The sequence below is a fragment of the Pan paniscus genome, chromosome 11 (assembly GCF_029289425.2).
Source record: "Pan paniscus chromosome 11, NHGRI_mPanPan1-v2.0_pri, whole genome shotgun sequence".
NCBI lineage: Eukaryota > Metazoa > Chordata > Mammalia > Primates > Hominidae > Pan > Pan paniscus.
The window spans coordinates 104,630,048-104,646,448 of record NC_073260.2 but is presented as its reverse complement, the minus strand read 5'-3'; the positions used below and the strand labels follow the sequence as shown (position 1 = coordinate 104,646,448).

The 16,401-nt window shown below is 38.0% G+C and overlaps 1 long non-coding RNA gene across 10 annotated transcripts in view; it reads left to right on the top strand.

The window, feature by feature from the left end:
• Window positions 1-16,401, top strand: part of LOC117981642 (uncharacterized) — a 279,710-nt gene that overhangs the window by 116,091 nt on the left and 147,218 nt on the right. The window contains exon 7 of one of the 10 annotated variants that reach the window (XR_008619762.2): window positions 11,543-12,492. The exons of 8 other annotated variants lie outside the window; for them this stretch is intronic. This is a non-coding gene — a long non-coding RNA (uncharacterized LOC117981642). Of the gene's footprint in view, window positions 1-2,068; window positions 2,207-11,542; window positions 12,493-16,401 lie in introns of those variants that run through there. One more of the 10 variants, XR_008619763.1, reaches the window with a different exon arrangement.

Genomic DNA, 16,401 nt, shown 5'->3' with positions numbered 1-16,401 from the left:
ACACATCAAAAAGCTTATCCATCGTGATCAAGTGGGCTTCATCCCTGGGATGCAAGTCTGGTTCAACATATGAAAGTCAATAAACGTAATCCAGCATATAAACAGAACCAACGACAAAAACCATATGATTATCTCAATAGATGTAGAAAAGGCCTTTGACAAAATTCAGCAACGCTTCATGCTAAAAACACTCAATAAATTAGGTATCGATGGGACGTATCTCAAAATAAGAGCTATCTATGACAAACCCACAGCCAATGTCATACTGAATGGGTAAAAACTGGAGGCATTCCCTTTGAAAACTGGCACAAGACAGGGATGCCCTCTCTCACCACTCCTATTCAACATAGTGTTGGAAGTTCTAGCCAGGGCAATCAGGCAGGAGAAGGAAATAAAGGTTATTCAAGTAGGAAAAGAGGAAGTCAAATTGTCCCTGTTTGCAGATGACATGATTGTATATCTAGAAAACCCCATCGTCTCAGCCCAAAATCTACTTAAGCTGATAGGCAACTTCAGCAAAGTCTCAGGATACAAAATCAACGTGCAAAAATCACAAGCATTCGTATACACCAATAACAGACAAACAGAGAGCCAAATCATGAGTGAACTCTCATTCACAATTGCTTCAAAGAGAATAAAATACCTAGGAACGCAACTTACAAGGGATTTGAAGGACCTCTTCAAGGAAAACTACAAACCACTGCTCAATGAAATAAAAGAGGATACAAACAAATGGAAGAACATTCCATGCTCATGGGTAGGAAGAATCAATATCGTGAAAATGGCCATACTGCCCAAGGTAATTTATAGATTCAATGCCATCCCCATCAAGCTACCAATGACTTTCTTCACAGAATTGGAAAAAACTACTTTAAAGTTCATATGGGACCAAAAAAGTGCCCACATCACCAAGTCAATCCTAAGCCAAAAGAACAAAGCTGGAGGTATCACGTTACCTGACTTCAAACTGTACTACAAGGCTACAGTCACCAAAACAGCATGGTACTGGTACCAAAACAGAGATATAGACCAATGGAGCAGAAAAGAGCCCTCAGAAACAATGCTACATATCTACCACCATCTGATCTTTGACAAACCTGACAAAAACAAGCAATGGGGAAAGGATTCCCTATTTAATAAATGCTGCTGGGAAAACTGGCTAGCCATATGTAGAAAGCTGAAACTGGATCCCTTCCTTACACCTTATACAAAAATTAATTCTAGATGGATTAAAGACTTAAATGTTAGACCTAAAACCATAAAAACCCTAGAAGAAAACCTAGGCAATACCATTCAGGACATAGGCATGGGCAAGGACTTCATGTCTAAAACACCAAAAGCAATGGCAACAAAAGCCAAAATTGACAAATGGGATCTCATTAAACTAAAGAGCTTCTGCACAGCAAAAGAAACCACCATCAGAGTGAACAGACAACCTGCAGAATGGGAGAAAATTTTTGCAATCTACTCATCTGACAAAGGGCTAATATCCAGAATCTACAATGAACTCAAACAAATTTACAAGAAAAAAACAACCCCATCAAAAAGTGGGCAAAGGATATGAACAGACACTTCTCAAAAGAAGACATTTATGCAGCCAAAAAACACATGAAAAAATGCTTATCATCACTGGCCATCAGAGAAATGCAAACCAAGACCACACTGAGATACCATCTCACACCAGTTAGAATGGGGATCATTAAAAAGTCAGGAAACAACAGGTGCTGGAGAGGATGTGGACAAATAGGAACACTTTTACACTGTTGGTGGGACTGTAAACTAGTTCAACCATTGTGGAAGTCAGTGTGGCAATTCCTCAGGGATCTAGAACTAGAAATACCATGTGACCCAGCCATCCCATTACTTGGTATATACGCAAAGGATTATAAATCATGCTGCTATAAAGACACATGCACACATATGTTTAATGCGGCACTATTCACAATAGCAAAGACTTGGAACCAACCCAAATGTCCAACAACGATAGACTGGATTAAGAAAATGTGGCACATATATACCATGGAATACTATGCAGCCATAAAAAATGATGAGTTCATGTCCTTTGTAGGGGCACGGATGAAGCTGGAAACCATCATTCTCAGCCAACTATCACAAGGACAAAAAACCAAACACCGCATGTTCTCACTCATAGGTGGGAATTGAACAATGGAACACATGGACACAGGAAGGGGAACATCACACACAGGTGCCTATTGTGGGGGAGGGGGAGGGGAGAGGGATAGCATTAGGAGATATACCTAATGTAAATGATGAGTTAATGGGTGCAGCACACCAACATGGCACATGTATACATATGTAACAAACCTGCACATTGTGCACATGTACCCTAAAACTTCAAGTATAAAAAAAAAAAGAAGTGGTTAGACTTTAGGTTTATATACAATTTTAACAAGGGAAAAAGGTTTTGGGGTTTAAGGGACTATAAATTATGGAGAAATGACTAGGAATATATGAGGGAACTAATGAAAGAGGAATATTTTAGAAAGGTCTGTTTATGCAAACTCATCTCTATGTTGACTTTCTTTCTCTGGTGATTAGAGTCACTCTTTTCTTGGTGGCAGGGAGGGCATCTTCACAAAGGTAAATTTATGCCCTGATTTTAAGCACATGATACGAAGACAGAAAACCCTTCCTGCATCTGTTGATTTTCAATTGCTTTCAGCTCAAAAAAATGCCAGAGTGGTGTATATTGGGGTGGCATGTTCTAATACCCCTCACTATACAGAGCACAACCTCCCTTTGTTATGGCTTTATTCCTCCCACACTTGCTTCTTTCTCTCTTCCTGCAAACATGTTCAAATTTTTCTCATGTCAATGATCCTTCCACTGGCCCTTCCATATTCACTCAAAATAATATTTATTGAGTGCTTACCAAGGGCAAGCATTGTTCTAGATGCTAAGAGTATTGTGAGCAAATAATGCAGATGTAATCTCTGTCTTCCTGAAATGTATAGTCTAGCGTCACCATCCTCTCTAGCTACCATCCAATCTTATTTCCTCTTCATCTGAACCTCAGAGTAATCCATGCTGCCTGATCTTCCTCCTGTGATCTCTTCTTAAATTAGTGCCATCCTATCATCGAAGCCAAAAACCTAGGAGCTCATCCTAGTTTCATCCTGCTCCTTACCCTTCCTATCACCAAATCCAGCTGATATGATCTAAAAATTTTCACAATGATTCCCCTTCTCTCCATCTCTACTGCCTTGTTTCTATACTGGCCTTAATCATCTTTTGTTCATCAGTGGTTATTATAACTGGCCTTCCTGCCTCTAGTTTTAGCTCCATTAAATCCACCTTCCAGACAGAGGCTATAGAGTTCACCCTTATGCTTATAACCCCTCAAAAACATTCTCAATTTCCTATAGGATAAAGTGCAAGCTCCTCAGTGGAGCCTCATATTTTTGTCACTGCCTTCATCTCCAGCCTCACTAACTCCCTGTACTCTCTCTACTTGCAGGTCTCCACATATAGCATGCTTGGTATGTGTATGTACTTAACCTTGTAACTGCCTGGAACAACTTTTCTCAGGCCTTCTTGCCCACTGTCACCTCGCTATATCTACCTTCAGATGTTCCTAGATTTATTTTTCAAAGCTCTGCTTTTAGTTACATATAGTACTCTGAAAAGCCTTCCCAGAGAATCCTTCCTGGAGGGAAGAATTGTTGTTCTTCCTCTATGCGTCCATAGTAGCTTTTACGTTATTTTATAGCTCTCTGTTCTATCTTTCTCACTAGGCAGTGAGGTCCTTTTTTTTTTTCTTTTCTTTTCTTTTCTTTTTTATTTTATTATTATTATACTTTAAGTTTTAGGGTACATGTGCACAATGTGCAGGTTAGTTACATATGTATACATGTGCCATGCTGGTGTGCTGCACCCATTAACTTGTCATTTAGCATTAGGTGTATCTCCTAAAGCTATCCCTCCCCCCTCCTCCCACCCCACAACAGTCCCCAGAGTGTGATGTTCCCTTTCCTGTGTCCATGTGTTCTCATTGTTCAATTCCCACCTATGAGTGAGAACATGCGGTGTTTAGTTTTTTGTCCTTGCGATAGTTTACTGAGAATGATGATTTCCAATTTCATCCATGTCCCTACAAAGGACATGAACTCATCGTTTTTTATGGCTGCATAGTATTCCATGGTGTCTATGTGCCACATTTTCTTAATCCAGTCTATCATTGTTGGACATTTGGGTTGGTTCCAAGTCTTTGCTATTGTGAATAGTGCCGCAATAAACATACGTGTGCATGTGTCTTTATAGCAGCATGATTTATAGTCCTTTGGGTATATACCCAGTAATGGGATGCCTGGGTCAAATGGTATTTCTAGTTCTAGATCCCTGAGGAATTGCCACACTGTGGAAGTCAGTGAGGTCCTTTAAAAAAGTGATTGGCAGATGGTTGGTGCTGAACTGTTGTGGAATCAGGCATCAGATAAGCCTTGATCTGAGCCTTGATCTTCTTCCATGATTGAGTGAGATTCCCTGAGCTACTGATATGGCGTCCAGTCTCAACTGTGGTTTTATCCTAAGGTGTCACTGAATATCCAGCTTCTCTTCCTAGCAATGAGACATTAATGGCTCTATCTTAGCTTTCCACTCAGCCTGTCCTATGGTAGGAACTCCACTTGACCTGTGGTTATGGGAGACACATCTATGATGCACCATCGCTATCACTTGCCTAGATCTTATCCCAGCACACTGGGTTCTCTTTCCATTTAGACTAAAATCAGACATTTAAGGGTGAACTTGGGGGTTAAACAAACATATGTGGATACCTTTGAGAAACAGACCATCAGCATTACATGCCATTGAGCCTTTTAGTGTCTGAGACCTAAGGTTTTATTTGTTTACTCACCCAATCATTTTATATAAATGTATATTTATATTTTAAGCTTTCTTTTAAAGCCACTGCATAGCTTCACTATGACCAGATAATGAGGATTCTTGACAATGGGGTGTCATGGAGGTATTCAAACCCCCAGGGTGGGGACCGAGGCTAGCAGTTAGATGTTAGGCAAACTCTTCTGCTGAGACACATGCTTCCCCTACACAAACACAGATACAAATGTCAGAGCTGGAAAGGAGACCTTAGGGATCATCCTGGTGAGCTATCATTTTAGAGATGCAGATACTGAGCCTATTAAAATTTTAAGTCAGTGCCTTCAGATGTTATCCCATGGATAGTGATGGGTAGCATTTGAATGTCCTGGAAAAATGGTTACAAATAGTGTATGAATTCCCTGTTCCTATCCCATTGGCAGGGATTTAACTCAGGTATAGGTTGGAAATCATCGGTTTCAGTAATTTGTCAAGTTATTGGCTCACAGTCAGGATTAGAACATGGGTTCTCTGCTCTCTACAGTACAACAGATGGCCTTCCTCCATCTATCTAACCATAAACAATTCTATCTTTTTTCTACTGAATGTACGTGGGACCCTCACTCAGTCACACATTTCTTGCTATTCCTCCCAGATTTGTCCTATTCACAAATTGGATAAATAAATCATCTTAGTTTTCACATCGTTTATAAAATGTTCACAAAGACAAAACAACACTGGAACCTCTCAGCTCACGTTAGAACCTCCAGTGGTGGATACTATCCCATCAAGCTGCATCCCTTTGGGATTCTTCATTTGCCTAATTGATAATTTTTCCTTTTGAACTCAATCCAACCCTTATTTCTCTATTTTGTCCCAAAATGATGTTATGAAAGATGTCAAATGCCTAGTTGACATACAGAAACATTATATCCAACTTTTCCCTCAGCTTACAGGCTTGTGAAACTATCAACAAATCATTTGTAAGAATTTAAATGAACCTGATCTCCACTTATTAATATTCTCTTCTTCTTCAAAGCCTGTGACTCAGGTCTCCTGGTTTTCTTTGTATCTCTCTGACAATTACCTCTCTAATTCATTGGCTATTTCTCTATTTTTCTTAGCCCAGTTTCTATCACTTCTACATTCTCACATCATTTTACATACTCTTCCCAGGTCGTCTCATCTAAATTGAAGAATTCAACCACTATCTATTTGCTAATGACTCCAAGATCTATGACCAGTTTTTCCAAAATATAGGCCCCATATTCTCATCTACACCTGAATGTTTGGCTACAGGCTTATACCAGAGATACCAGTCATTTTTTTGTTTGCCAACATTCCCTTTTTAGAGAAGTGCCCACATCCCATAAAGAGTAGTCACATAAATCACTCTGACTTCATCCCTCAGGCCATAGCTGACTTGGCCAGAGTGGATATCTCATCCAAGCTAGTCCAGTCAGATTCCCTTGTGTGGGAATCAATCACCTCCATCTGTAAGGTGATATAGGGCTTGGAATTGTGTCCTGAGGATAAATAAGCAGAGAAAGCCAGTATACAGGGAGAATCCAGAGATTAGGGCAGACATGCAAAGGGAAGCAAAGCAAAGGACATCGTGATTTCAGAAAGATAGAGATGGAGTAGGTGGCTGCCTGAGAATTTTCCAGTGCCAGCAAGCCTATGCTTTATTGCTTTCATTGTATTTCATGAGATTAACCATCCTTTTTCAAATACAATTTGAAAACCTACTTTATGCCAGGAACTTTGCTAGGTATAAGAGAAATTTTGTTGAGTAAGGAAACCATGGTCTATGACTCCACAAATCTACATTTGAATGCCTTCTCACAGTAAATTCTTGTTTCCTTGCATTTACTTGAGTGTGTTTCTTGCATTCCATCAACCCATACTTAATTCTTTTTTTTCTTTTTTTTAAATTTTTGTTTTCCTGGGTAAGCACTTAATTCTTACTGTATCCCAAACCAACCTCGTCTTCCTCACTATGCCAGCTCCTTCTCCAAAAAACCTACAATCTTGATCAGCGGTGGGATGCCCAATCTTGATTAACTGGGTAGTATGCCCAGTTTTCAAAACCAGAAACCTCACAGTTACCCTTTGTTCCTCCTCTGCTTCACTACATATCTAGTCCGTTACCAAATACTTTGGGTTCTACCTCAAAATGCGCTTCCTTTCAGATCTTACTTTTTGTCCTTACTTTTATCTTGTCCAGGGTTAGATTCTTGACACCTGCCACTTGGGTGTTTCAACCACCTCCTGTCAGATCTAACTGTTGAATATCTCCCTGCACAGCTCATCCTCCATGATGTCATCAGACCTCTTCCTAGGATCCATACTGGATCTTGACACATGCCTCCTAAACATGTCCACTGGCTTTCCATTATCACAAAAATAAAACCCAGACACCTTATACAAAAGACCCTACTTGATCTGGTCCAAATTCCTCTCAATTGCTCTCTCCCACAGCTTGTATTCCAGTGATTTCCAGTCACTAAACATGTAGCATTTTCTGAGTTTGCGCATTTTTAATAATATACATTTCCTTCTGTCTAAAAAGGCTATCCTCAGGTCTTGGCCTGGCAAAGTCATCTTTTAAGACCAGCTCAAATATCATCTATTCTGAGCCAGGCAGAGGACATGTTCTCTTAAGGCATTCTGTTCACCCCTCTGGCATAATCTAGCCGAGAGTGACAAGAGATTACAATAATAATCCCTTATGACCTTGCCTTGCTGTTAACAAAGTTATCTCGTTTGAACCATATAATGACTCAGATGAGGCACGAAGGCATCCCATTTCATAGATGAGAAAATGGGCTCAAGACAACAAATATCCTCCCCAGAGTCATGTGGACAGGATGAGATCCAGATTTTGTAGCCAGAATCTGGCCACATAAAAGATCTGAGCTGAGGTGCTTCAGGAGTTCTGCACACATTTGATTTGTATTTTATTTTAAAACATGTATTTTAATAATTTAAATAATGATTGATATAAAATTCACCATTTTAGCCATTTTAAAGTGTGTAATCTAATAGTTTTTAGTATATTCACAATGTCGTACAACTGTTACCATTAAGTAACTCCAGAATATTCCCATCACTCCCAAAAGAAACCCTATACCTCCCAATCCCATCCTCTACCTGTCCTTGGCAACTACTTTTGTCACTGTGAATTTACCTATTTTGGATATTTCACATGAATGAAGTTATATAATATGTGACCCTTTTTTGTCTGGCTTCTTTCCTTAGCATAATGTTTTCAAGGCTCATATATGGTGTAGCATGTATCAGCGCTTCGTTCTTTTTTATTGCCTAATAATATTTCATCGCATGGATATACCACATTTTGTTTATCCATTCATCAATTGATAGACATTTGGGTTGTTTCCACTTTTTGGCTCTTGTGAATAATATTCCTATGAACATTCCTGTACAAGCTTTTGTGTGAACATATATTTTCAATTCTCTTGGGCATATACCTAGGTATAGAATTGTAGGGTCATACGGCAAATCTTTAACTTTTGAGGGATTGCCAAACTTTTTCCAGAGCGCTGCACCATTTAATAATATATTCCCACCAGCAATATATTAAAGGTTCCAATTTATCCATATCCTTACCAACAGTTGTTATTTTCTTGGCTTATTATGATGATGATGATAGTAGTTCTAGTAGGTATGAAGTAGCATCTCATTGTGGTTTCTTATTTGCCTTTTTCTAATTCCTAATGAGCATGTGTTCACATACTTATCAGCCATTTGCATATCTTCTTTGGAGAACTATCTATTCACATTCTTTGTCCATCTTTTAATTGGGTTATTTACCTTATTCTTGAGTTTTGTGAGGTTCTTTATATATTCTGGTCATATATGATACATTATTTCCACAAATTTTCTTATATTCTCTGGGTTATCTTTTCCCTTTTTTGATAGTTTCCTTTTATACATAAAAGGTTTTAATTTTAAGTCCAATTATTTATTTATTGTGCTTTTGATGTCATATTTTAAAAACTGTTGCCTAACCAAAGGTCACAAAGCTATATCACAGCTATATTTTCTTCTAAGAGTTTTACAGGTTTAGCACTTATATTTTGGTAAGCCTTAGATCCGTTAGAGATAATTTCTATGAATGGTGTGAGGTAGAGGTCCAAATCACTCTTTGCATGTGAATGTTCAGGTAACCTGGGATCATATATTGAAAAGACTATTCTTTCCTCATTTAGTGGTCTTGGAATCCTTGCAAAATATTCATTGACCATACATGTATGGTTTATTTCTGAACACTCAACTCTATTCCATTGGTATATATGTCTATACTTATGCCAGTACCATGTCGTTTTGATTACTACAGCTGTGTAGGAAGTTTTGAAACTGAGAAGTGCGAGTCCTCCAACTTTGTTCTTATTTACTTCAATAATTTAAAAGCATGTGTACATCTTCTTCTAAAAATTTTTTTAAAGTCCTATGTGCTTATTTTACACAACTTAAAAATTTACCTAAGAATTTAAGATAAAAATGAAGAGAGAAGCTTCACCAGATATTGTCAACTCACTGTCAACATTTTGAAGCATTTCCTTCCACTTTTACAAATGTGTCTGTATGTACATCTAAGTAAATAAATAATACACATTTTCATATTTATGGAAACTGAAATGCATAGTTTTATATCTGCTTTTTTCCACTTAGCATTATATTGGGAGCAATTTTCCAGATTATTAAATATTCCTGGAAAATGTCATTTTTACAGCTGCATTCTATTATATGGATGTATAATAGTCACTTCTCTAGAGCTGGACACGTAGGCTATTTCTAGTGTTTTCCTGGCATAAATGTTGATGTAATAAACTTGCTTATATGTCTTTTTGTGCATGTTTAATACCCTTCTTAGGATAGATGCTATAAGTAGAATCACTGGGTCAAAAATTTTAAGAATTTTAAGAATCTTGATTTTTATGGTTAAATTCTGTACCATTCCTAATGAGTTATATGAATTCCAAGTTCTTTATGTATAGGTGCAAATAACTTACCTGTTTTACGTGTAGCAAATTTTCTTCTCATTTTTTGTGCCTACATTTAATTTTGGTAATTAAATATTTTGACTTATGGAAGCTTCAGATTTTCCTTGAAATTATATCTTCTAAGTTTTTATTCTTATTTTAATTTTGTATTTTCTTTAACTGCTTTTAGATTGGAATGTCCTTATTCACAAAGGGACCACAGACATTTATCTCCCTCTACTTTCAGGTTTTGTTTTGTTTTGATCTCACATAGCCATCTGAAATTTATTTTAATGTTATTTCTTTAGGAAATATCTAATTTGATTCTTTCCTGAATTTTTAGCCATATTATTTTATTTGTTATGGTCTTAAAATTTATATTTGGTAGAACTGATCTTGAGTTTTCTTTTTGTGTGTTTTTTTTTTTTTTTTGGCATTTAGTCTGCACTTTTGCCTCCAGATAAATTTTATTAGCTCATTGTCAAATTTTTGAAAAATCTCACTGAGATTTGGATTGAGATGACATTAGACCTCTAAATTAATATGACATCTTTACAGTATTCATTTACCCATCCAGGAACATCATCAATCTCTCTATTTTTATGAATCACAGCCAGGTCTTGTGATTTTTTTTCATATGGATCATGCATATAAGCTTATCCCTCGGGTTTTCTGTGTGTCTTGTTAAAATCATGAATAGAAACCTTTTGTTGTTTTTGTTGCTTTTCTACTTAAAACGTATTCTAACAAATATTTAACAAATGTTTCAATTTGTATTTTTGTCTCATATCTATATCTTGATAGTTTTTCAGTAGATGCTTCGGAGTTTTAAGATTATGTGATATTATTTGCTTATAGTTATTATGTTGTCTCTTCATTTCCAGTAACTACAAATGTCGCTTTTCTTTTTCAAATATTAGTAGAATATTTAGAACTTTAACAACAGTATTATATAACAGTGTGGACAAAGGGAATACTTATTTTGTTCCTTTGGTAATGGCAATGCCTGTAGTGCTTGTTTTGCTATTAAGAGAATAACTACCTATTGGCTTAAGATAAATATTCTTCCTTGTATTAAGGAAGCATCCTTCTATTCCTGGTTTACTAAATTGTTTTTTAAATACAAAATTTGAGTTGAACTTTATTACAATCTTGTCATTATCCTTCGAAATAATCATATTTTTCTTCTTCTAACAACTGACATTATGTGTGTGTGTGTATACATACACATATATGTATTTCCTAATATAAACCATCTTTACATTCCTGGGAACTATTTTATTTGGTTGTAGTATAGCGTTTATTTAAGTTGGTGCTCAATTTTATTTGCTAGTATTTAGCACTTCTCATCGTTATATTATGAAAGACTGGCCTGGCATTTTTGTTGTTGTTTTGTGCTATTTGTGTCATCTTTTAATATTGTGGCTATTCTGCCTTTACCAAAAAAAAAAAAAAAAAAAAGGGAAAGTATTCTGTTGTCTTCTATGCTTTAAGAATGTGTGTGGTTTTTAGATTCATTCCGTGCAGGTTCCCCATCTTGCTCCCTAGCTCACATCCTCCACTCTCCTTTCCACATCTCTGATTTCCACCACTTCTCCCTCATGTCACTGTGTTGGAGCATGGAAGCTCTAAAGGTGAGATGCAGGCTGAGGTTGTCTGTCTGCTGCCACTGAAGAGTCTTGCGTGTGTTTCCCCAGACTCCAGGAGTGTATGCCATAAAAGGGTCCCAGTGAGAGTCATCTTAAAGGTATTCACCAAGAGAATCATATGAATCCAAGACCCACCCACATGTGGTCCAAGAAAAGCCCAAAGCCTGGGAGGCAGAGAGTCCACATGACCAGCCAGATGCTGCCTTGTCTGCCTCAGAGGAACTGCCCTTACCATGTCTAACAGGACGAACTTCTAGGAAACCACCAAACGCCTATAAAAAAGGGGGCCGACCACTGTGCAACCACCACATAGAAGGTACTGCTGCCAGATTACAATGTTCTGGGCAAGAAAGATAATTTGGGTCACAAGGTTTCTTCCTCTCTTCCCCAGGATCTGAAGATAGGAGGTGAGAAAATTTAAATTAAATGAAGGTTGGAGTTTTGATATCACACTGAATGGGATTTTAATTATTTAACAATTTCAGGAGAACTTTTATTACCAGAAAGTACCTAGAAAGCTATGGAACCTATCTGAGCTTGCTTCGGGGAAATGACTTCCGAGGAGAGTTAGAAGAGGTTGTGGTGGGAAAGAATAGTGCTGGCTGTGGCTTGCTCCCGGGGGGTTCAGCTTAGTAAGCAAACAGGCCCAGAGATGCACTTAGAGAACAATCACCACGGGTGATTCCATGCCTTCTTTCACACACAGTTATTTTTAGAATATTCGACTTTATTGTGCTTTCGGAGGTGATGGCAATGTACCAGTTAACCTCAATCTTGGACATTGTGATGTGCTTTTATTGCTACAGTCTCTAATTGAAATAAAATGGAAGAACAAGGAAAGCATTTAAAGAGAGCAAGAAAAATAGCTCACATGGGCTTTTGGCAAAAGAAAAAATATCTAGATACCAACATATACTTAGGACAAATTAAAAATACAATTACACATCAAAACATACAGTTTGTGGAAAAAACCTCTTTTTTTTCCAAAAAAGTCTGTATTAGTTTATTCTCACAGTGCTATGAAGAAATACCTGAGACTGGGTAATTTATAAAGAAAAGAGGTTTAATTGACTCACAGTTCTGCAGGGCTGGGGAGGCCTCAGGAAACCTTATAATCATGGCAGAAGGGGAAGCAAATATGTCCTTCTTCACATGATGGCAGCAGGGAGAAGTGCAGGGCAAAGGGGGGCGGAAAGCCCCTTATAAAACCATCATATCTCATGAAAACTCACTAGAACAGCATGCAGGTAACCGCCCCCATGATTCAATTACCTCCCACCGGGTCCCTGCCGTGACATGTTGGGATTATGGGAACTACAATTCAAGATGAGATGTGGGTGGGGACACAGCCAAACTATATCAGAGCCCAATATATTCAATATATTGGAAAAATTATAATGGAATGGAATGGAATGTGACACTTTTTACTTTGACCTGAGTATTTTCAATATCCTATTTATTTGTGTTATTACCTTTTAGATCAGAATCTAAAAATAATTTGGGGTCCTTGATATAGTCATGCAACATTTGATATATTTCCTTTTTTTGAAGTTTCTGCTAAGAAAATTTATCAAATTGATTCATTTAAGTGCAGGGGCATAGAAATAAATGATCTCCTCCATTACCCAGAATTGTTTAAAATCATTTGGTAGATTCTCAATATTTCTTGCAGATTGACTTTGTTTATTTGTTTGTTTTTGGTCAATGCAGTATGGCAGAATGAAACGGAGTTAGTTTTAGGACAATTTTCATAGTTGCCAATGATTAATTCATCAGTCGTGATTTTTCAAACTATTAAATACAAAGTCCATGTCTTAGACTGAGTCCCCCAGATGTAGACCCTGAGACAAGGATTTGAGTTTAAGCAGTTTATTAGGGAGGAGATCCCAGGAAGTACTGCCATGGAAGTGAGGAAGTGAAATGGGAGGGAAGCAAACCAGCATTGGGTACGCTGAGGGCCAACGTACCACTGTGGGCTACCTGCTGGGAACCTCTGGGAGCCTGAAAGGAGCCCACCTGCAGTGAGCTGGTATTTATCTGCCATCTCCCTGGGCATTGGTTGAGAGCTGTTAGGGCAGGGTTGAGTGTTAACTCTCTACACTTCCCACTAGCCTGTGTGTGACACATATCTACAACTAGAGAGTCCTGGGCAGTAAGGGACGACACAACAGTGAGTTCTAGGAATGAATGACCTATACAACCTACATGATGTGTATCGATCGGGAGCCGGATGTGAGAGACAGAAGACTGAGTGTAAAAAGCCAACCTGGGTTCAAACCAGATCTGCTCCTGTTTGTATGTGACCCTGAGCAAGTTATTTAATCTCTTGGCACTCAGTTCCCTCATCTATAAAATAAAGATAATCATATTACCTACCCTCATAGGGTTGGTGTGAGGATTGAGTCGATATAAGTAACAAGTTTAGAATAATGTTGACTCATGCCATATACTATTTATTCATAATTATTATGGGGAGGGGTGTTCCAAAGTAAATCATCAACCTGCCACCAACAGTGCACCTGTGGTAAACGGTTACCATTTACCTGTCTTCTCCACACCTTTATTTGATAAAATTTCATTTAATGACCTTTCTATAGTTTTACTATCTTCACTAAGAATTTAGAACTTACATGGCTGGGCATGGTGGCTCACGCCTGAAATCCCAGCACTTTGGGAGGCCGAGGTGGGCGGATCATGAGGTCAGGAGATCGAGACCATCCTGGCTAGCATGGTAAAACCCCGTCTCTACTAAAAATACAAAAAATTAGCCAGGCATCGTGGCGGGCGCCTGTAGTCCCAGCTACTCGGGAGGGACAGAATGGCGTGAACCCGGGAGGTGGAGCTTGCAGTGAGCCCAGATTGCACCACTGCACTGTCTCCAGCCTGGGCGACAGAGCGAGACTCCGTGTAAAAAAAAAAAAAAAAAAAAAAAAAAAAAAAATTTAGAACTTACCATGCCATGTGCAATATGCAATATTGAATAATCTCACTTTAATTGAAAAATAAACCTCATTTTTCATGCATACAGAGAAAAATATATTCATCATCATTTTGGGGGATCATTTAAATCCCTCACCCGAACGTATTTCGGTAAAGTTTAGCTGAGGGGGTCTTATATTTGCCTAGAGAGAACACAATGTCTAACCATGCATTTCCTCAGGGAACTCTATGGTACAAGGCCTCTTTTCACCTTGTAAAAAGAGACTCCAAGCCCTGCTGGCAATTCACAATACAAAAAGCATATCTTATTGATATGAAAGTTGAATTTAATGTGATAGGAGCAAATCACTTTTCAAAGTGGCCAAGAGAGGGGGAAAGGATTAAGAAGTCTCTATTGATGTAAGACAAATTAAAAGCAAAAATATAAGAAATGACGCTCCTTCCCAAGAATCCTATGAGTGGGTTTTTGTGGTCTTAAAATGTACCTTGATTCATCTACTTCTGTTCATGCATGTTTGCATGTACGTCCTTCTCCAAGCAGCTAGAGAAAATAAAGTTGGATGCATCAGCCTGTTCCCATTGTTTCAGGAGCAACCATCCAGTCTTTTAGATTCTAAAAGCCTAAAGATTCTGAAAGTGGAAAATTTATTGTTTCACTCAAAAATTCCATAAGCCATCTTCCTAAATATGAACTAGCTTCAGGGAATTCTATTTTTTCTGATAGTTTGTCAGTAAGTATTTGAGTCCATGATTTTCAGGGGAGCCAAGAGATCTCATACCAAATTGCAGGGAATTCCTATGATGTTTTTTAAAAGCAGCCATTTAGTGTTCTTCTCTGATTTGGAGACATGCAATAAAATCTTTTTATGCACCCTATTTATTTTCCTAGACATTTAGATTTTTTCATGCCCAGCATGCTCAATAATTCAAGCAGAGTTGAAAATGGCCAGGTTTTACCCTCCATGGGATTATCCTTGGGGACTGAGGGTTTAAAAGAATGACAGCTATGAAAAATCCCAGGCCTCCTCCCAGCTGTGCACATTGAACTGTCTCTACTGAAAGTAGTAACCTCTGCCTGCTTCACAGGAGGGATTGGCGAGCATCCTAACAGTCACTGTAAATCACAGCCCATCACACAGCTAACTCTAGAGCAATGGGGCCACCTAGACTCCAAATATGGAAGTGCTGAAAGGAAAAAAATCCCTTCTGGGATTCATTCCTAGAGGCTCCTTGAGATCTGGATATTGAGAGGGTAAAAGAGGAGCTTGTACATGTCTGAGTCTCAGGTGATCAGAGACAACTTGAATGCATGAGGATTTTTCTCCATAAAACACATTAGATATTAACTTTTAAATATTTATAAATATTTACATGAAATATCTTAAATATTAAAAATTATATTTTTATGAGTGTGTTGGCCTAAAGATGAATATATTCCTGTTATATATTAAATATTATATATTTATATATAAAAAACATTTAATTTAACCTACCAGTTTTTTAAAAAAATGTTAAAAGAAATAAAGACATTTAGACATTTTTCTGGGACCTTAAAAGTATTGTGGGCCCTCCACACTGTGCCTAGTAGATAAATCGGCATGGCTGGCACACACTAGGGAGGTCAGGGATTTATAAGGCCTAGAAGCCTTCCATCCTTTAGACTCTTAGAATGTTCTGAAAGATGTCCAAGGACACCCAAGGACTTACCATACTTTCCTGCATTTCACGAATTTCTTTCATATTTTAATGTTTCCTTTAATGCATCACATAATAGATGACACGTTTAACATTGAGGTGGTGGGACTCTGTTCCTTTAAAGTCTTCATTGAATTGATAATACTTTTAAAATATACAGTATCTTAGAATGGAGGAGGCATGGTATCCAGCCATGATGAGGAAAAGCAGCCACCCCTGCGCCCTGGGACCTTTCCTGACCTGGCTCTTTCCACTCCCTACCTACCCAGCCA